Source organism: Tamandua tetradactyla, chromosome 4, assembly GCF_023851605.1.
Source record: "Tamandua tetradactyla isolate mTamTet1 chromosome 4, mTamTet1.pri, whole genome shotgun sequence".
Lineage (NCBI taxonomy): Eukaryota > Metazoa > Chordata > Mammalia > Pilosa > Myrmecophagidae > Tamandua > Tamandua tetradactyla.
In genome coordinates this window covers 65385920-65407534 of record NC_135330.1, presented here as the reverse complement: position 1 = coordinate 65407534, position 21615 = coordinate 65385920, and the positions used below count along the sequence as shown (strand labels likewise).

General features: G+C 37.4%; 1 long non-coding RNA gene and 1 pseudogene across 1 annotated transcript; one reads left to right on the top strand and one right to left on the bottom strand.

The window, feature by feature from the left end:
- Positions 1-7130: 7130 nt before the first annotated feature.
- On the bottom strand, positions 7131-7258 carry LOC143681974 (U1 spliceosomal RNA; annotated as a pseudogene).
- Positions 7259-9644: 2386 nt separating this feature from the next.
- Positions 9645-20628, top strand: LOC143679027 (uncharacterized). Its single transcript, XR_013173522.1, has 3 exons — positions 9645-9751; positions 15233-15301; positions 20287-20628. It is a non-coding gene; the product is annotated as an uncharacterized LOC143679027 (long non-coding RNA).
- The last annotated feature ends 987 nt before the right edge of the window (positions 20629-21615 follow it).

Sequence of the window (21615 nt, the reverse complement as noted above, 5' to 3'; positions counted from 1 at the left end):
CTCAATGGACACTTAAATGCAGATGAGAATGCATCTTCTTGCAGAGAGCTGTTTTGCTGCAAAACTATTCTATGTGCTGCAATTAATGTAGACTCTGGACTCCAATTCTGCCTCAAACACTTACCAGTTGTGTGATCTTGGGCAATTTTAGGTAATTCCATGAACCTCCATTTTCTTGCCTATAAAATACGTCCAATAATTACCAACGTTTTAGGGTTATGATGAAAATTAGAAATAAAGTATGTGTTTGCTGCCTTATAGGCTCTTAATAACGGTACCCGTCATTATCTTCAAACATATTCTTTTAAGTATGGTAGTTAAGCTTTCTCGAATATACCTGTTTTAGTTTGCTAGCTGCCGGAATGCAATATACCAGAAACGGAATGGCTTTTAAAAAGGGGAATTTAATGAGTTGCTAGTTTACAGTTCTAAGGCTGAGAAAATGTCCCAATTAAAACAAGTCTATAGAAATGTCCAATCAAAGGCATCCAGGGAAAAATACCTTGGTTCAAGAAGGCCGATGAAGTTCAAGGTTTCTCTCTCAAGTGAGAAGGCACATGGCGAACACAGTCATGGTTTCTCTCTTGGCTGGAAGGGCACATGGCAGACACGGCGTCAACTGCTAGCTTACTCTCCTGGCTTCTGGTTTCATGAAGCTCTCCGGGAGGCGTTTCCCTTCTTCATCTCCAAAGGTTGCTGGCTCATGGACTCTCTGCTTTGTGGTGCTGCAGTATTCTCTACTCTCTCTGAGTCTCTCTGAATCTCCCATTCTCCAAAATGTTTCCTCTTTTATAGGACTTCAGAAACTAATCAAGACCCACTCAAATGGGTGGAGACATGTCATCCCCTAATCCAGTTTAACAATCATTCTTAACTAAATCACATCAACCAGGGAGATGATCTCATTACAGTTTCAAACATACAGTATTGAATAGGGATTATTCTACCTTTAAGAAATGAGATTTATATTAAAACATGGCTTTTCTTAGGGGGCATACTTCCTTTCAAACCAGCACAATACTGCAGGGGAAAAAGAGAAAATCAAAGTTTGCCTCCTCTGTTCTACTTTTAGTGAGACTTTCCCTGCGTTACTTCCCAAATAAAGTAGCAATGAGGCACAGGGGGTAAGACTCAGGTTCAGAGAACAAACTACCTGCATTTGCATCTCTGCTCTGCCACTTGCTGGCTGAGCGATCTAGAACAGTTTACTGACCCTTCTGTGTGTGCTTCATGCTCCTCAACTGTAAAAGAAAGATGCTTTCCATCATATCTACCATTTAGGATTTTTATGAGTATTAAATTAGGTAATCCTTAGTCAGTGTTTAGCACCCAGAAAGGGCTTAATAAATATTAAGTGCTATTTGCTGTCAAGTGCTGCTTGTTACCTAATAGTGAAAATTGGTTTCCATTGGCTCTTTTTACTTTCCCATTCACTTCTACTTATGACCAATATTGTACATGTGTGCATCAATTGGAATCTCCCTCTGCACATGGGTCAGTTTCCAAAAGTAGTGTGTAAGGCAAAAATCACAGATACTCAAATTTCCCCTTGAAAATACCCTTGATCCCCTATAAAAGTACTCTGTACTTGGTTTTGCAATTATAACTCTGAAAGGCAATATGAATGTATAAATTTATAATGCATTCTGTAACTTATAGTATAGAATAAAATATATATGCATATATTTATGTAAACATAAATATATGCATATATAATCAGAATATATAAATGGAATTATCACGGAAAGAAAAGTGAGAAAGTTGTAGTTTGGAGGTATGGGGGAATTTGAGCCTTGATTCTGACTGACTTTTGGGTCATTGGGAACAGAAATGCCTGGCCAAGGTAGGGAACCTGAGACCATCCCTCCCACTAGAGTTGATACTTCACTAGGCTGAACCCTCAAAATAATAGTGTACCTTTAACCTTCCAGCCCCTAGTCCCAGGAATAGGATAAGAAGACAGGAAGGGAAATCAGCCACCCAGCCAGCCAGCCAACCAACCAACCGATTGACTGACCAACCAATTAGCCAGGCAGCCAGACAATCAATCAACTGAAAAAAATATGTCCTTGAGTGGTTGAAATCATAAGCCAGCCCACTGGCTGATTTGTTGCCCAAATTGACATTACCTGGGTTTAAAACCATCTGTGTTGTGAATTCATTTTGAATTAAATTAAAAAGATGATCCAGATTCATAATACAACAGATTAAAATAATAATAATAATAAAGTACACAACCACCACATAAATTGGTGGGGAGAAAATGAAACACAGGTGTTCTAAAGTCTTTGAGTTGTCAATGATTAGGATAAAGTTATAGTTTAACTTCAGGGATGATTAACTTTGCATTTGGTGAGTTTTGGGGTAAGTACTAAAAGTATAAAACAAAGTGTATAAATTTTCAAATTCCCAAATAGTTAAAGGAGAAGACGAATGGCTGATAAATGTCTCAATCAACTTAAAATAAATAAAGAAAAGAGAGAAAAAAAAAGAAATATAATACAGGGAGGATGATAGAAATACAAATAAGTTTGAGATACAGTCCCAAATGTTAGTAATTACCTTAACTATAAACAAAGACAAATTTCTCAGTTAAACTAATCTAAACTAGTTATTCAAAATCCAAATGGATATTGTCTAAAAGATGTCTATAGAAAAATCTAAGGATACACTGGTTACTCACATGCGAAAGAATGAAGTAGGACCCTTTCCTCACGCAATATACAAAAATTAACTCGAAATGGATAAAAGACCCAAATACAAGAGCTAAAACTTTAAAACTCTTAGAATGAAATATAAATGTTAATCTTCATGACCTTAAATTTAGAAAAAAATTCTTAGACACGAAGCCAAAAGCACAAAGCAACAAAAGAAAAAATAACTAAATTGGACTTCATCAAAAGTAAAATCTTTCATGCTCCAATGACACCATTGAGAAAGTGAAAAGACAACCTACAGAATGGGAGAAAATATTTACAAATCATTTATCTGTTTAGGAATTGTATCTAGATTAGTAAAGGACACTTACAACTCAATAATAAAAACACAACCCAATTTAAAAATGGGTAAATGATCTTAGACATTTCTCCAAAGAAGACATAAAAATGGCTAATTCCACTCCCAGTTATCTACGGAAGAGGAATGAAAACATATGTCCACACAAAAACTTGTGCATGAATGCATCAAACCAACTCAAATGCCCATCAATAGGTGAAGGGCTGACCTAAATGTGGTATATTCTTACAATGGATTATTATTTGACGATGCAAAGGAATAAAGTACTAATATATGCTATGACTTGGATGAACTTTGAAAACATTGTGCTAAGTGAAAGAAGCCAGTCACAGAAGTTCACATATTATTTAATTCCATTCATATGAAAGTACAGAAAAGCGAACTCAAGAGAGACAGAATGTAGGTTAGATGCTGCTTAGGGCTGAGGGCAGTGGAGGGATGGAAGGGTGAGGAGGGAGGGTGATAACTAAAAGGTATGGAATTTATTTTTGAGGTAATGAAGTTGTTCTAAAATGGACTGTGGCAATATTTGCACATAGGGAATTATCTAAAAACCCGTGAGTTTGTATACTTTGAATGGGTGAATTGTATGGTATGTGAATTATATCTCAACAAAGCTGTTTAAAAATACTCCCAGCTTCAGTTCCAGGACCAAGCACCCCACCTCCCCACAAAAAAACAAAAAGAAAACCTGAGGATACAGAAAATTTGAAAGTAAACAATGGAACAATACATACCATGCTAATACACTAAAAGAAATATAGTGCAGTCATAGCAATTACTGACATAATAGAATTTAAGGCAGAAGCATTACTGGAGATAAGAATTATAAAGGAATAATACATTCAGGTGATATAATGATTTTAAATTTACATGCTTATAATAACATAGCTTCAAAGTGTATAAGGCGCATTTGATAGAATTACAAGAATAAAAAGACAAATTCCAAGTTCTGATGGAGACTTTTTTTTTGCTTTTTAAAAGTTTTTTTTATTCTAGTAACATATAAGCAAACTAAAATTTTACTTTTTAACCACATTCAAATATATAATTAAGTGACGTTAATTATATTCACAGTGTTGTGCTACCATCGCCAGTGTTACCAAACAGAAGTTCTGTACCAAGTAAGGATTAATTTCCTATCTTCCCCCAACCCCAACCCCAGGTCCCTGGTCACCTGCATTCTAGTGTTTAACTCTATAAATTTGCATATTCTAATTATTTCATATCAGTGAAATAATTTTGTGACTATGAGATCATACACTATTTGTCCTTTTGTGACTATCTTATTGCACTCAGTGATGTCATCATGTTCATTCATATTGTAGAATGCTATTCCATCGAATGTATATACCGCATTCTGTTTATCCATTCATCAGTTAATGGACACTTGGTTTGCGTCCACTGTTGGGCAAATTGTGAGTAATGCTGCTATGAACATCGGTGTGCAAATACCTGTTCTTAGTCCTTGCTTTCAGTTATTTCGGATATATGCCTGGGTTCGAACCCAGGTCTCCAACGTGGCAGGCGAGAACTCTGAGCCACTGCTGCCCACCCCTCATTGTAGCTTTGATTGCATTTTTCTGATGACTAAAGATGTTGAACATCTTTTCATGTGCTTTTTGGCCATTTGTTTGTCTTCTTTGGAGAAAAGTCTGTTCAAGTCTTTTGTCCACTTTTAAATTGGATTGATTGTCTTTTTGTTGTTGTTTTATTCATATATTCTGGATATTAAACCTTTATTGAATATGTGGTTTCCACATATTTTCTCCCATTCTGTAGGTTGTCTTTTTACTTTCTTGATGATGTCCTTTGAGGTACAAAAGTTTCACATTTTGACAAAATCTTTTTCATCTATTTTTTTCTTTTGTTGTTTGTGCTTTTAAAGTGTAAGAAACCATTACCTAACACAAAGTCCTGAAGATGCTTCCCTACTTTTCTTCTAGGAATTGTATAGTTTTTTTTCTTATATTTAGGCCTTCGATCCATGTTGAGTTAATTTTTTAAAACTTTTTAAATTGTGTAATACAGCATATACACGAGGCAAAGAAAAAAAAGCAATAGTTTTCAAAGCACCGTTCAACAAGTAGTTACAGGACAGATTCCAGAGTTTGCCATGGGTTACGATATCATCCTCTCAGAGTTTTCCTTTAGCTGCTCCAGAATATAGGAGGCTTGGAGGAGTACATGTTTGTTTGTTTGTTTTTTACCATCACAATCGACTTTTTTCTTCTGTTTTTGTGAAAAATAACATATACAAAAAAGCAATAAATTTCAAAGTACAACACCACAATTAGTTGTAGAAAAGATTTCAGAGTTTGGCATTGGTTATGATTCCACAATTTAAAGTTTTTACTCCTAGCTGCTCTAAGATACTGGAGACTAAAAGAGATATCAATTTTAATGATTCAGTAATTATTCATTTGTTAAATCCTATCTTCTCTGTATAACTCCACCATCACCTTTGATCTTTCTGTCTCTCTCTTTAGGGGTATTTGGGCTATGGTCATTCTAACTTTTTCATGTTGGAAGGAACTGTCAATAATGTGGGGTAGGGAGATGGAGCTATTGGATGTTCAGGAGAGGTTGAGCCCTCTAAGTTTCGGGACTTATCTGGTCCAAGGACCCATCTGGAAGTTGTAGGTTTCTGGAAGTTACTCTGGTGCACATAACCTGTGTGGAATCTTATATATTGCTCTAGGTGTTCTTTAGGATTGGCTGGAATGGTCCTGTTTGGGATTTGGCAAGTTAGGATAGGTCGCAATGTCTAATTGAAGCTTGAAAAAGAGCAACCTCGAGAATAGCCTCTTGGCTCTATTTGAACTCTCTCTGCCACTGATACTTTATTAGTTACACTTCCTTTCCCCTTTTGGTCAGGATGGAATTGTTGATCCCACAGTGCCAGGGCCAGACTCATACCTGGCAGTCGCCTTCCACGCCGACAGGAAGACTGCCACCTCTGGATGTCAAATCCCACATGGTGGGGTGGATAGCAATGCTTTCACTTGCAGAACTGGTGTTACAGAGCATGAGGCCACATCTGAGCAACAAAAGAAGTCCTCCAGAAGTAACTCTTAGACATACCTATAGGTAGGCTAAGCTTCTCCATTACCTGAATAAGCTTCACAAGAGTAAGCCTCAAGATCAAGGGCTAGGCCTATTGATTTGGGTATCCTTAAAGTTTGACACAGTATCAGGGGATTCCCTGATGGTAAAGTTTAATAGTTCCATATTTTTTCTCCCATCCTTCAAGGGACTTTGCCAATACTTTATTATCTGCTTAATATACTCTACGGTGTATCCAGGCATTACACTATTGAGTTAATTTTTGTAAATGGTGTGGAGTAGGTGTCAACCTTCATTCTTTTGCATATGGAGATCCAGTTTTTCCAGCACTATTTGTTGAAAAGACTATTCTTTCCCCATTAAATAGAGTTGTCATCTTTGTCAAAAATCAAATGAACATAGATGTGAGGGTTTATTCCTCAACTGCCAATTTGATTCCATTGATCTATATAACTATCCTTTTGTCAGTACCATACTGTTTTAATTACTGTAACTTTAGAATAAGTTTTTTTAAAAACTTCTTCAGGGTCTGTGGTAATGATCCCTTTCTCATTTTTTATTTTGTTTATTTGCATCCTCTCTCTTTTTTTCCTTTGTCATCCTTGCTAGTGGCCTATCAATTTTATTGATTTTCTCAAAGAACCAACTTTTGGTTTTATTGATTCTTTCTATTGTTCTTTTTTTTTATTAATTAAAAAAAATTAACTAACACAACATTTAGAAATCATTCCATTCTACATATGCAATCAGTAATTCTTAATATCATCACATAGATGTATGATCATCATTTCTTAGTACATTTGCATCGATTTAGAAAAAAAATAGCAAGGCAACAGAAAAAGAAATAAAATGATAATATAGAGAGAAAAAATAAAAATAAAAAATACAAAAAAATATATTAAAAAAACCCAACCAAATAAACAAACAAACAAAAAAACTATAGCTCAGATGTAGCTTCATTCAGTGTTTTAACATAATTACATTACAATTAGGTAGTATTGTGCTGTCCATTTTTGAGTTTTTGTATCTAGTCCTGTTGCACAGTCTGTATCCCTTCAGCTCCAATTACCACATTTGGGGAAATCGCAGGGGTCAGCACATCCGGAGTGCAATGGATAAGCCTCGCCCTGGGAAAACCACCTTCGTGATCACGGTATCTCCCCTGCCAGGTAAGTTCAATTATTCTTTTGTTCTCCCATCATTTAATCCTGCTTTAATCTTTGTTATTTCTCTTCTTCTATTTGCTTTAGGGTGAGTTTGATGTTCTTTCTTAAGTTCCTTCAGCAGTTAAGTCCTCGATTTTTCTTTCTTTCTTTTTTTTTTTTAACTTTTTTTAATTGCATAATATAACCTATTTACAAAGCAAAGAAATAAAGAAGCAATAGTTTTCAAAGTGCTCTTCAACAAGTAGTTACAGGACAGATCCCAGAGTTTGTCATGGGCTACCATACCATGATCTCAAATTTTTCCTTCTGGAGGTTGTAGGTTTCTGGAAAGATACCCTAGTGCATGGAACCTTTGTAAAATCTTATATATTGCCCTAGGTGTTCTTTATGATTGGCTGGAATGGTTTTGGTTGGGGGTTGGCAAGTCGATGGAAATTTTAATTTATCTATCAATAACTGATAGAATAAGTAGATGGAAAATTAGCAAATATATTGGAGATTTGTACAACACGATTAATGTGTGGCATAGTGGTCTTTGGAACTTTGTATCTGATAAAGACAGAACACACTTTTTCTTCAGGTACACAGGGCTAATTAGCACAAATTGATCACAGTCTAGATTATAACGCAAGTCTCAAAAAGCTTTGGCAATTGAATTCAAGCAGAGTGTGCTCTCTGCTCTTAATGTCATTAAACTAGAAGTCAGTAACTTAAAGATAGCTAAAAAGGGGGAGGGGCAGGGTAGCGCAGTGATAGAGTTCTCGCCCACCATGCGGGAGAACCGAGTCCGATTCTCTGACCCAGCACTTGCTAAAAAACAAAATCTAAAAGTTTGAAAATTAAGTTAGACATGCTTAATTATACATGGATAGGAGGGAAAAAATCCTACTAGAAACTGATGTGTACTAGTATGGTATTTCCAATTGAACCATAAGGGGAATGTCATATATTAAAATTTGTGAGATGCAGTTAAAGGAGGTTCTAGAAGGAAATTCACAAGTCTTACATGAACATATTGAAAAGAAGAAAGTCTGAAAAAACACCCATCTGACGAAGTTAGAAAAAGAAACCAAGGAAAGTAGAAGGAAGAAGATACTAAAAATGAGAGTAAAAATCGATCAAATAAAAACAAACAAGAATTAAGTTGGGCTTTCAAAAAAAAAAACTCTAATTAATTTGACAAATGTTCCATGAGAGTGATCACAATTAGAGAGAAGGATAAAAACTAATGATGAATATTAGAATGTAAAAGGGGTCATAACTGCAGATGGATCAAGAGCTGCTCAGTTGTTGAAATCCAGAACTGCCTAGCCAAGAGCTTCCCAGTCTGTGATTCACTCAAAGGTATTGTCTATGACTATTACCAATTTAGGAACTTTCAAACCTCTAGAGAGTTATAAGGAGATTGACCAGGTGTCCTAACTATTTCTTCCTATTCCCACTTCCTTGAAGCAAAATCATATTCATACTCAGGTTACCCTTACATTACAGGCTGTGGATGGGACCCTTACTCAGGCACAGGGCAGTTGTTATCAAACAATTGGGACCAAGTTCATCTGCAAGTTGTGACATTGAACGTTGATGTTCTTGTTAGGAATAGCCTAACAATCCATGTGTAGAGTGGGTGCAGGGCATAACGGCACTCACAGATAGCTACAAGATACGAAAACCATTCTCCATGAGATCTGATTTTTCTCTTCTTAAATATCGTTTAAAATATCTGCTAAGGTTTCCTTGGTGTGACTCTTAATAGAGTTAAAAAAAACTCCTGCAATGTTTTATTACCTAATCAGCTTACATTACTTCCCTTGGAATGTGGGCCTCTTGGATGCAACTTAAAGTCAAATATAAAAAAAAAAAAAAAGAAAGAAAATTGATTCCTAGAAGTATCCTGGAAAAAAAATCTGATCAGTTAATCTAGAAGGAGAAGAGGAACTGCTCCTTGTGGGGGTTTCCACACTGGCTTGGGAATGTGGAGTGTGGGGCTCTCAGTAGTGAAAGAGGTCCATTTAGCAGTTTCATGAAGAGGAACGTCCTTTCGCCTCTGGAAAACAGAAGCAATGCAGTAATGGAAGCAGTAGAATCAGCGTGTAGGTTCTGGCTAGTCCTCCCCCTTCCCTAGCTACTTGATTATTTTAGTGAGTGGTCGGATTAAAACCAGCACCCCTTACAGAAAAGTACTTCAGTATGTTTCTATTGCATAATGTTAATCAACGATCTGTCCATGAAAATGGTCAAACATCTATTCGCTACTCAGAGTCCTGAAACCAGTGGGGGTGCTGATGGTGATGCTGGCCGTGGTTGGGCCTGGTGGCTGAGGGGGTGGGGGACGGGAACATTTACAGGGGCTTTCCAGCCATTTCATCACCTTTTCTGTTTCATTGCAGAGAAGTCAAGGCAGAAAGACATTTTGCTGCCATTTGAAACCGCCTTCCTGCAAAACTCATGGATTTGTGTATTGGGTTTTACCTCATTTAACCTATTTCAGAGCCTCTGTGTAGAAGGTACTGAAACTTGATCACCCACAATTTTCAGGGGTGGGTACATGGCACCTGAATGTCACCCCTGTCGCCATCGGGAGCGGAGACCAATTGCTGTCATTTGGGACATCCTCTCTCTGCCTCCTGAGGTGGCTAAAAGGGCAGCGAGGGGCCAGTAGGTAGTGGAAAAGGGTGTTCTTTCCCCCTCCTTTCAGACTTCACCCCCCTTTCTTAAAAGCTGCTTTGTTTTTGTTACTTGAGGTTTATCCAGATTTCTGTTAAGAAAAATCCTTTGGCTTCAAGAAGACACAGGGTTAGTCATGTGTCATTGCCCGTATTCCTACTTCTCCCTGACATCTGGAGAAGTTCTTTAGTCACTCTTTCTTGCCTGGAGTTCACTTTTACAAGACCTTTAATGAACTACTTTACTGGTGGTACTACATTGAATTCCAAACACCCAAAACATAATTTCATAGAAAAGAAATTACTTTCCCTAGTTTACCAAGCAATTCAGTATTTAAAAAAAAGATTTTCACTGAAGATTTGAGGGTTGAGGAAAGATACTATGCCAAGTTATACAGATTAATAGTATGTAATTTAAATATATGTGTAAATTTATGAAGAAGAAGGAAAATGTGAGACTTTAAAAAAGCATTTCTAAGGCCCAAGAGCATTTGGTATTCTATTAGGAAGCAAAATATCTTTTGTAAGTTGGAGTTCAATTTGTGCATTCAGAGACGTTAGAAATAATTATTCTCAATATTGGTATTACAACAAAAGCAATCAAATGAAGCAATTTTGAATGTCATCAAAGTCTATAAGCTGTACAATTAATAATTAATATGACAAATAGTATAAATAACCCACTAAAAATTTATTTGTAACAGGAATAACAATATTCATAAAATGTACATAAAGTTGAGCCAATTTTAACACATCTGCAAAAGCTCCAATTAGTATACTTACTTGAGTTCATAGGGTTTGAAGGTTAAAATAAAAGCAGTTTCTCTAAGTCCAAAAGCAATAAAAATGACAGCAACAATAAACACAACAAAACCTTTCCTTTATTTTATAAGCATTTTCAAAGGTCTCCTTTCAAATGTCTTAGATAATTGTGTAATACAAAACAATTTAAGATCATGCTATTCACACATATGTCTGGTAGAAGAATTAGATCAGTGATAGTTAATATTTTTGCAAACATAACAATAAATGAAAAGGACAAAAGTTCATCAAGGGTCTTCGGCTTGTAATCACAGGACAATAGGAAGTAATATACTGAAGTACAAAACCATATAATCTCACTTTGATTTTTGTTAGTTTGGGACAAAGATACATAAAATCAGTGGTGAAAGCATGTAGGAAATTCAGACAGCCTATCATTTCCAATACTTTCAGAAATCTCCCAGAAAGTCTATAAACATTCTTGCCAGCTAACATATAATTTTTGTTTCCTTTGTTTTTTTTTTTGCATGTGCAGGCACTGGGAAAGGAACCTGGGTGTCTGGCATGGCAGGGGAGAACTCTGCCTGCTGGGCCACCGTGGCCCGCCCAATATAATTTTATGTGGTAATTAGTAGCCATTTCAAGCCCCACTATCAGTTATGTAGCCATTAAAAGAAAATAAAATCTCCCTTCCTTCACAAATTTTAGAAAACAGTTTATTTCATTCATGCATTAAATAATGCATGAAAACATTAATGAACCACTGTATCTGTATGCTTTCACTTATGTTATTAATAACCATTTATCTTGTGACACTTTGAACATTTACAGTCACCATAAATTACAAGTAATTAATAATACCCTTGTATAATGTTAATTGCACATTTAACAATTTTACTCCTCCAAAACATTTTGTATAAGAAATGGAATGAGTAATAAACTATGGCACTTTTCAGAGGGACTGGAGATGGAGTTTTCTCTGAGGAACTTTTACTTTACAAGCCACACTACCTCTGATTGGTGGTTTTGTAAGCATCACAGCAGTTCATGAAGATTTGTTTATGTACCTTGTACCTTGAGAACTGAGACCCCTCTGGTAGACACAGCCTCATGTTGGGGACTCAGGCTGAATTCTGGTCTCTACTATAGCTTTTAGGGACTGCAAAACCATAATCATCCCATACAAAGGATCTGCTTTAGATCCTGAGCAGAAGTTTTATTGTTAGTTTATAGCTGCCTTCTACTGCATTAATTCTGATTTTTTTTTTTTTTGCATTGCATTACTCTCTCTTTTCCCCTCTAAGTTTAGTTAGTTCAGCTGTTAAAAATTCATTCAATTGTCAAAAAGTTTTGCATGATTCTCCCATTTCTTTTCACTTCAATCTAATGGGAAAAACTGGTTTCCCACTTTCAACGAGAAGCAGTGCATCACCCAGTTTCTTCCTAGTATGGTGTATTTTCCACAGCTAATCTTATTTTCAGTCCTTTCTTTTCCTGGTCTCAACATTCTTTGGATCTGTATTTAATGCCTTATGAACTATTTCCTGCCAGCATTACTGAATTACAGGAGGAAAGTCTTGTAGAGTTTTGAGTTTTTATCAAGGGGCTTAAGTGTTTTTGTTGTAATGTTGATGAAATGAATGGTTATCAGTGATGGCTGTAGGATTTACCTCTCCAAAGCTTGGGGTCAGCGGTGGAGAATTGTGCTGACAGCATCCAGGTTGACTTGAGCTCTTTTGAAAACGCAGTGGTCACTACTTCACCACAGCAAGTCTTCCTAAGAGACTTTTATTTTGAGAAAAATATATCTAGAAATTCCACATTCATATCAAGTGTAATTCAGTTTATCTCATGCTCTCTTTGGGTTATTAATGACTGGAGGGTCTGCGAGAGAACATTTGCACTCCACTATCATATGCTGCTCTCTTTTGTTGCAATTTAAGAGCCATGTTCCCATGGGTTCCAATACTGGAGGAGAAATTTTTTCTTTCAGGGAAATCACAGGCAAGGCCATTTCTGATACTTTAAATGTTAATATCTATTTGCTTATTTTCTTATTTATTCATTGTACAAGTATTTATTGAGCATACAGAATGTGCCAAACATATTCTAAGTGCTGGGGATATAAAAAATGAGCAAAACAGGCAAAAATCTCATTCTAGGGTATTCAAGTGATCCCAAAAGTTTATTGCAAACCTCAAATCTCTGGGAATAACAGAATTATTCCATACATGTTCCAGCTTCCCCCAAATTTCAATATCATTGAACCTCATGTCATTTCTGGGAAGCATTTTTATGTTGTGATGATGATAGTGCACATCCTCTCAATTCATCAGACCCATATGGGGCAGAATTTATCTGGTAGATGAAATGGATTTCATAGAAACCACAAAAGGTCAATTTAATTTGCTCATAAAAAAGAGGAAATCTTTTCCTTAAATATTTTCTATTTCTTCATTCCGAACTTCTTTCATTAAGCATCTAATTGCACACATTTTCCCACTTTCTGCTTTTATGTAACAATATGTTTATCATATACTTCTCAGTAATTTGTAATAATTCATGATTAAATGACTTTTTAATTCATTCTGCATTTTCAGTGATAAATGCATTTCTGAAATATTTTACCCTGAAGAATATCATAAATTTCTTCTTTGCTGATTAACCAAGGATCGATGGTCCTTGTTTCTTGACAAGAGAAAACTGCATAGCCAATAAATATATGAAAAACTACAAATTAAAACCATAATGAGATATTATTTTACACCCGTCAGATTGGCAAAAATTTAAAAATCAGATAATGCCACCCATTGATGAGGATGTGATACAAAGGAAACTTTCACAACCTGTCGGAGGAAACTAAATTAGAACTATTTTCGAGAATAATTTGGCCCTATCTACAAAGTTAAAGATGCACATATGCACTGAACTAACAATTTCACTTCCAGGTATATACGCAAGAGAAACTGTAGCATGCATGCTAATTTTATGCAAACTTATAGATTTTGTGCATCAGAGAAAAAGTTTGAATTAAAGCTACATGCATCAATACGGATAAATCTCAAAAGCGGGCTCTTCAGCGAAGTGGCAAATTTCAGGCTACACGGAGACTAAAGCCATTTATATAAAAGTCACATTTGTGCAAAACTGTACCGTGTATTGTATATGGATGCATTCAATTTTCAGAGAAGTATAAAATGCACATGCCAATGATGAATGCCACATTAGGATAGTGTTATCTCTAAGAAGAGGAGGGAAATGGGATTGAAGAGAGTTGTTCAGGTGGCTTAAACTCATATCTGTAATTTTAAAAATCTGAAGCAAATCTTTAAAATGTTAAGATTTAACAAAATTTGGTGTTAGGTTCACACTTATCTGTTTTTTCTCTATGTTTAAATAGTTTATAATAAAAAGAGAAAACATACATCAACAGAACAGAGGTGGTTTGCAACAGAAGGTAGAAAACCTGGGGTCAGAGACAAGAAGTTTGGCAGCGTCAATCCAGTCTTGTCCAGAAAGGCAAACACTAAACTTCCAGGGCTGTGAGCATCGCCTCACCAGAGAAGTTTCCTCATTAAGTCACTCCAGAGCCTGCATCAGTGGCTATACATTATAATCATGTGGAAGGTTTATAAAAACAAAACATAACTCGGGTTTACTCTCAGAGATTCTGATTTAATTGGTATTAGAGGAGCATTAGTAATTTTTAAAAGTGATTCTGAATTAAAGCCAGGATTTAAAAGCAGAGGCTTGGGTGAGATTGGATGAAATACCCCTCAATACGCTTTCCTTGTCTCCTTTCTCTGATTCGAACTTAACAAGTGATCTCCTAAGCACTAGACCTTGATACAAAGAAAAGAGGAGAGGCTCCATGTAATAGATACGAATCTACTGATCACAGGAAAAATTATACAATTAATTAAGTGTGGGTCTCTCCAACAGAGAATTATCTATTCTCCATAGGCTGATGAAAGCTAGTTTCTGAAATTGTGAAGTCAAGAATTAGACCTTGGAATATGAGGACCCAAGTACTAACTTTGAGAAATCTGGTCTGGATGACCAGCCCGCCTGATTTTCTCACCATCTCACCCTTTCCTTCTATCTGATGATGTCACTCAACATAAAATCCTTTGATTTCTCATTATCCTCAAAGCCCACATATCTTAACCTGGCTTATAAGAATTATGAGGATCCGCCAGCTTCTGCTCTGCCTTTCTCTTAGCACTACTGAATTGCTTGCAGTTACCTCTGGAGGCACCAAGACTCTGAGCTTTTGCCCTTGAACCAACTGTTCCCTTGCCTTGAATATTCTCCCGACAGCTTTTGCATTACTCTACTTCCACCACCTCTCTATTGGTCAGTCCCTACTCAATTCTCGGGGTTCAACTTAGACCTTACATCCACTGTGGATCCTTCTTTACTCCAAAGATTAGATTAGTGCTTTTAGTAATTACCTGCTCTAAATGTTGGCTTCAGAAGAGAGTACACAGTGGACACTAAAAGTTTACATTGACACTTCTATCAGAAAAGAATAGTTCTCTCTTTTTTTTTTTTCTCCAGGGCCCCCATATTGCAGAAGTTGGATGAATAGTCACCCAATTCTTTGATGAACTTCACCTGCTCATTCAGGTAAGGTGTCTCAAAAAAGTCAGACAAGTGGAAATCGTTTTTGTCAGTGGCCAGTTTGTGCAGTTCAGCAGTGACCAACTCACCCTTTTTTCCAAGTGTTACAAACTCCATTGCATTCAGCCCACTCTCCCAGTCGTCTAGTCTGGTTGCTTCATATCCTGAAGGAAGATACAGCCATGTTGTTGATTCTGCAGCTTCATAAGTTTCTCTGCATGTTCCCTCTCCTCATGAGATTGGGAAAGAAAATGTTTGGCGAAATTTTTCAGAGCCACATCATCACAGTCAAAGGAGTAAGATATCGCCAGGTAGAAGAATAGTTCTCTTCTATCATCTCAGTTAGGGATTCATCCCTTTCCTAACCATACATAGTAACCTTCCTTTGCCTGAGCACACAGTGCTTTCTCTCAAAATTTTGGGTCTTCTGTTTTTATCTCTCTCTGAGCCCAGCCCCTCCCACCACATTCAGACATTTTTAGTTGGCAGTTTATCTTCTCTAGGCCCTATGCTCAGTCTTGGGCATAGCCTTAACAAGGATCATTAGCTTCTACTTATCCTTTGGGTCTGGTCTAGTCCTCACTTCTTCCCAGATGTGTTTCTGATTCCTCAAGCCCAGGCCATATGTGTCTCCAGGGGATCTCTCAGAACTATGGATTGCCCCATACCCCACAGTTTTCCACACTCTTGAATCACCTGTTTCCTTATGTAAATTCATCTTTAGACTTTGAAATCTGTGAAGGAAATCTAGTTTGTTTACCAGCATATCCCCAGTACCTTGGCAATGTCTGGTATTAGAGTGGGGGCTCAACAAATATTTGTGGAAAGAATATTATGTTTCTATAATAATGAGAAAGGATTTGGAATTTTGAAGGTGTCAGTGGTATATTTTTATATATATGTATATATGGATTTATGCAATTGACAGCCAAGAATGTGGAACCAGGGATTTGGAGTAGACAGAATGTGAAATACAGACTGGGTATTTGCAGCACAGAGAAGATATGTAAAGTGATGAATAACAATGACTTCTCTGGATAAATGTACACGAAGAGATAAAAATAGAAGCCCAGGGACTTGCTTTGGGGGATATCCTTTTCTTAGTTTGTAAAGGGCTGTAGTAGATGCCGCTACAGTCATACGTGCCCCTTGGTGCTTTACCTTCTCACACCTAGGAAATATACTGCAGACCCTGAGACTCTGCCTGAAGTCTTTCTTCTCACCGTGGGGACAGATTGGGCTGGTGCAGGGCAAGTTGGAAATACTGAAGAGTCATGTTCTGTAAAGCAATCCTCAACAAATGTTAGAAGGGGAGTTGATGGAAAAACTCCATTGCGATAAATTTGAGGTGTGTTTCTCACTGTTCCTTGGAGATCCTCAGTGGGATTTAAAGTCTGTTTCACTCCCTTATGTCCCTATTAGCATTTCCTTGAATCACCTCCCAAATGGACTATTTGCATTCAAATCTGCCTCTGGGGGAACCTAAATCAAGATAGGTATCAATGAAAGAAGAGGTAAGGGTGATTTTAAAACTTAGAGCCTCAAGATAAGTCTGTGAAGTAGAGAAACTTTTAAAAAAGAGAATGTCCATAATTATGTCTAAATTGCATTGGGCCCTCAGGGTAGAATGGACAACCCAAAACAACTGCTTGAGGGCTAACAGTGGTAGAATCCTGGGAGACAAAGAAGGACTTTTGTTGGGAATACTGAAAATAAACACAGACTTCCTTGCTTGTGGCTCTGAAGTCATCTGTTCTGGGAAGTTGCCATTTGTCTCACATAAAACCCAAATTCTAGATCTTTTCAATTTCTGCAGCTCTACCGAACTGATTTGGAGTTTGGAGCTCAACTGTATTGTACTAGCCAAATGCTTTCTGGTCCATTTTCTAATTCTACAGTTAAAAAGAGTTTAACCAAAAAATTCAATTGTCCATTCATTCTGATAAAGTCATTACACAATTGCAGTACATGTTTTCCCTTCTAGCTGCAAAAACATTTAGAACATGGAATGATTAAAAACACTAATATAGACTTGGGGAATAGAGAAGGATCCCCAGTGGATGAGAACTCTAAGTTGAAACTGGGAAGAAAGGTAGGAATTGGCCAAAAGGGGGATGGTGGTACTGGTATTGGTAAAAAGAAGTTGAAAGAATATTCTAGGCAAGGGAATAGCTTGTTCAAGGGCAGCAAATCTCCATCCTTCCTAATGATTTTATGATATGGTAAAACGAAATTTTATTCACTGAGCTCCTTCTACCAAGCCCCTAAGTTTACAATATATATGATGTTTTAGTTTTTTAGGCTGCTCAAGCAAATGCCATGAGATGGGTTGACTTAAACAATGGTGTGCCGGTTTGAATCTGGTGTGTATCCCAGAAAAGCCATGTTCTTTAATCCTTTTCAATATTGTTGGGTGGGAGCTTTTTTGATTGTTGCCATGGAGATGTGACTTACCCTATTGTGGGTGGTAACTTTTGATTAGATGGTTTCCATGGAGATGTGTCTCCATCCACTCAAGGTGGGAGTGCTTACTGGAGCCCTTTAAGAGGGAACCGTTTTGGAAAAAGCTTTAAAGCCATGAGAGCCCATGCAGCCAGAGACCTTTGGAGATGAAGTACCAAACACCACTTGGGGAGCTCCATGAAATAAGAAGCTGGGAGAGACACCCAGCAGACTTCACCATGTGCCCTACCAGCTGAGAGAGAAACCCTGAACATCAGTGGTCATTCTTGAGTGAAGGTAACCTCTTATTGTTGCCTTAATTTGGACATTTTCATAGCTTGTCTTAATTTGAACATTTTCATGGTATTAGAACTGTAAATTTGCAACTTAATAATGGTAATTTATTAGCTTACGGTTTTGAGGCTAAAAGAAAGTTGAAATCAAGGCATCAATAAGGCAATGCTTTCCCTCTGAAGATTGTAGCATTTGGGGCTGGTTACAGTGATCCTGGAATCCTTAGGTATGGCAAGGCATAGCAGCATCTCCTGTTCACGCCCTTCTCTTCAGGGTCACCTTCTTGCCTCCTATGGCTTTCTTTCTGTCTGAAGTTTATTCTCTTAAATCCTGTACTAGAGGATTAAGAACCATCCTCATTGGGCTGGGCCATGCCTTAACTGCAGTAACCTTATCAAAAGATCTTACTTATAATGGTATTCTGGTTTGCTAGCTGCCAGAATGCAATACACCAGAAATGGAATGGCTTTTAAAAAGGGGAATTTAATAAGTTGCTAGTTTACAGTTCTAAGACCGAGAAAATGTCCCAATTAAAACAAGTCTATAGAAATGCCCAATTAAAAGCGTCCATCCAGGGAAAGATACCTTGATTCAAGAAGGCCGATGATGTTCAGGGTTTCTCTCTCAAGTGAGAAAGCACATGGCGAACACAATCAGGGCTTCTCTGTCATCTGGAAGGGCACATGGCAGACATGGCATCATCTACTAGCTTTCTCTCCTGGCTTCCGGTATCATGAAGCTCCCTGGGAGGTATTTTCCTTCTTCATCTCCAAGGGTCACTGGCTCATGGACTCTCTGCTTTGTGGTGCTGCAGCATTCTCTGCTCTCTCCAAATCTCCTTCATTCTCGAAAATGTTTCCTCTTTTTTATAGGACTCCAGAAACTTTTCAAGACCCACCCAAATGGGTGAAGACATGTCACCTAATACAGCTTAACAACCACTCTTGATTAAATCACATCTCCAGGGAGATGATCTGATTACAGTTTCAAACATACAGCATTGAATAGGGATTATTCTGCCTTTATGAAATGAGATTTTGATTAAAACGTGGCTTTTCTAGGGGACATACATCATTTCAAACCAGAACAAATGGGTTCATACCCACAGGAATGGATTAGATTTAAGAACATGTTTTGTTGGGCACAAACCACCACATATGAGTTCTCACTTTTAGCCAATAGTTCAAATTAACTATTTAAAAGAAATCCTCATTTCTGGACAACGTTTTTAAAAGTTAAGCACATAAACCACTCTTCTTGAAATATTTTGTGCCTTCTTAATTTTTATCCAAAGGCAAAAATAATTTTCTTAAAGTTATTCTATTAGTTTCTTATTGCTACTGTAACAAGTTACCACAAACTTAGTGGCTTAGCACAAGTGTTTTCTTTCAATTCTAGAGGACAGAAGTACAAAATTGTTTTCTTTGGGCTAAAGTCAAGTTGTCAGCAAGGCTGGTTCTTTCAGAGGCTCTTAGGAGAGAATACATTTCTTTGCCTTCTTCAAGTTTCTAGAAGCCTCTGTATTCTTTGGCTTTTGGCTACAATCTTCAAAGCCCATCACTCCAATTTCTGTTTCTGTCATCACATTGCCTGCTCCTCCGACTCTGTCTTCCTGTGTCCCTCTTATAAGGACCTTTGTGATTACATCAGATCCACCCAGATAATCAGGGAGAATCTCCCCAGCTCAAGATCCTTAACTTGATCATATACATAAAGTCTCTTTTGCCATATAAGGTAACACATTCAGGTTTCAGGGATTAGGGCATAGATCTCTTTGGGGGATTATTATTCCATTTCTCATAGTAAAAAATAACACATTGTTTTATGTTACTTTATTTCTAAAGATGACTTTCATATCAGTTATTTCTTTTAAAGATCACACTCCCATGATATTTGCATCATTTTTCACTTATCCTAAGTCTTCACCTTTTTTTCATGTATTTCCAATAGGCACATAAAATTTTCCAAACTTATATTCCAAACTTTACTTGGCCATTGATGAACTTAGTTATGATGCTTGTGCTGATTTGAAAGGATGTATGTACCCCAGAAAAGCCATGTTTTAGTCCTAATCCCATTTTGCAAAGGCAGCTGTTTCTTCTAGCCCCTATTCAGTACTGTATGTTTGAAACTGTAATTAGATCATCTCCCTGGAGATGTGACACAATTAAGAGTGGTTGTTAAACTGGATTAGGTGGAGACGTGTCTCCAACCAATCAAGAATGGGTCTTGATTCGTTTACTGGAATCCTATAGAACAGGAAACATTTTGGAGAATGAGAGAGATTCAGAGAGAGCAGAGAAGAATGACATAGCCATAAGAAGCAGAGAGTCCACCAGCCAGCTACCTTTGGAATTGAAGAAGGAAAACGCCTCCCAGGGAGCTTCATGAAACCAGAAGCCAGGAGAGAAAGCTAGCAGATGACGCTGTGTTCGCCATGTGCCTTCTCACTTGAGACAGAAACCCTGAACTTCATCGGCCTTCTTGAACCAAGGTATCTTTCCCTGGATGGATGTCTTTGATGGGGCATTTCTATAGACTTGTTTTAATTGGGACATTTTCTCGGCCTTAGAACTGTAAACTAGCAACTTATTAAATTCCCCTTTTTAAAAGCCATTCTGTTTCTCATATATCGTATTCCGGCAGCTAGCAATCTAGAATGTTTGAACATCTAGAGTTCAAACTCCAGATGTTGAAATGTTGAACTTCAGTCCAAACATTGACTGACAGCTAGTTAGATTTTAGGTTTATAGCATTTCTATGAAAACCTTATTTTATGATAACTTTTTTTTTATTTAACATGTTGACCAAGTCCTTATATCCTTCTTATGTGTGTCATAATTTTGTCTTCTAGACACCAGTTTATTTGAATACTCTTATAAAATTCATTCCCATTTAAATATTAAAATTCCCTATGATATTAAATTATTTTAGTGTCAAAAGTGTGATGCCACTGTGGGGAAAGAAGGAAATCCAATGCCTTTTTTTTAAAAAGTCAGAATAATATTTATTCATACGCTCAGTGTTTCTGGGGTTGCAGGACTCGGGTCCAGCAGGGGACATGGTTATTGGGTTGGTCTCCTCCTTGGCAAGGCCTTGCCTTTGCACACTCACACACTTGCACACTCATGCCTACCCACACCATCCTTCTTTTTAATTCATCTTAAGTCTCCTAATAATAAGTATAATTGCTGATTATAGTAATAATAATAAAATACCTGGATATTGGGTAGCAAGAAGAAAGATCTTTGACTGAAGGGTGTAGCCTATCCCCTCCCGCCGCGAAGGCCCAGGTCCCTGCAGAGGGGAGGGGTGCACCCTGAGTATGTGATCCGTTGGAGGTGACTGGGCTGGGGCCGCTGAGCTGGGGGAGCCTGGCTTGTCCTGCTCCCATCGGGCCCCTCTTTTCTCAGAAAATAAAGCGAGTCCCAGGTCCACAACAATATCTACCAAAAAATTAAACTCTGTCTAGGTTTCATCCTCACCCCACCTCTGCCCAAAGAGTCCATGATGTTTTCTATGCATCTAAACCTTTTTCTTTTTTGCAGGATCATCCTCTTGGTATCAGTAAGTTGTTGGCTATT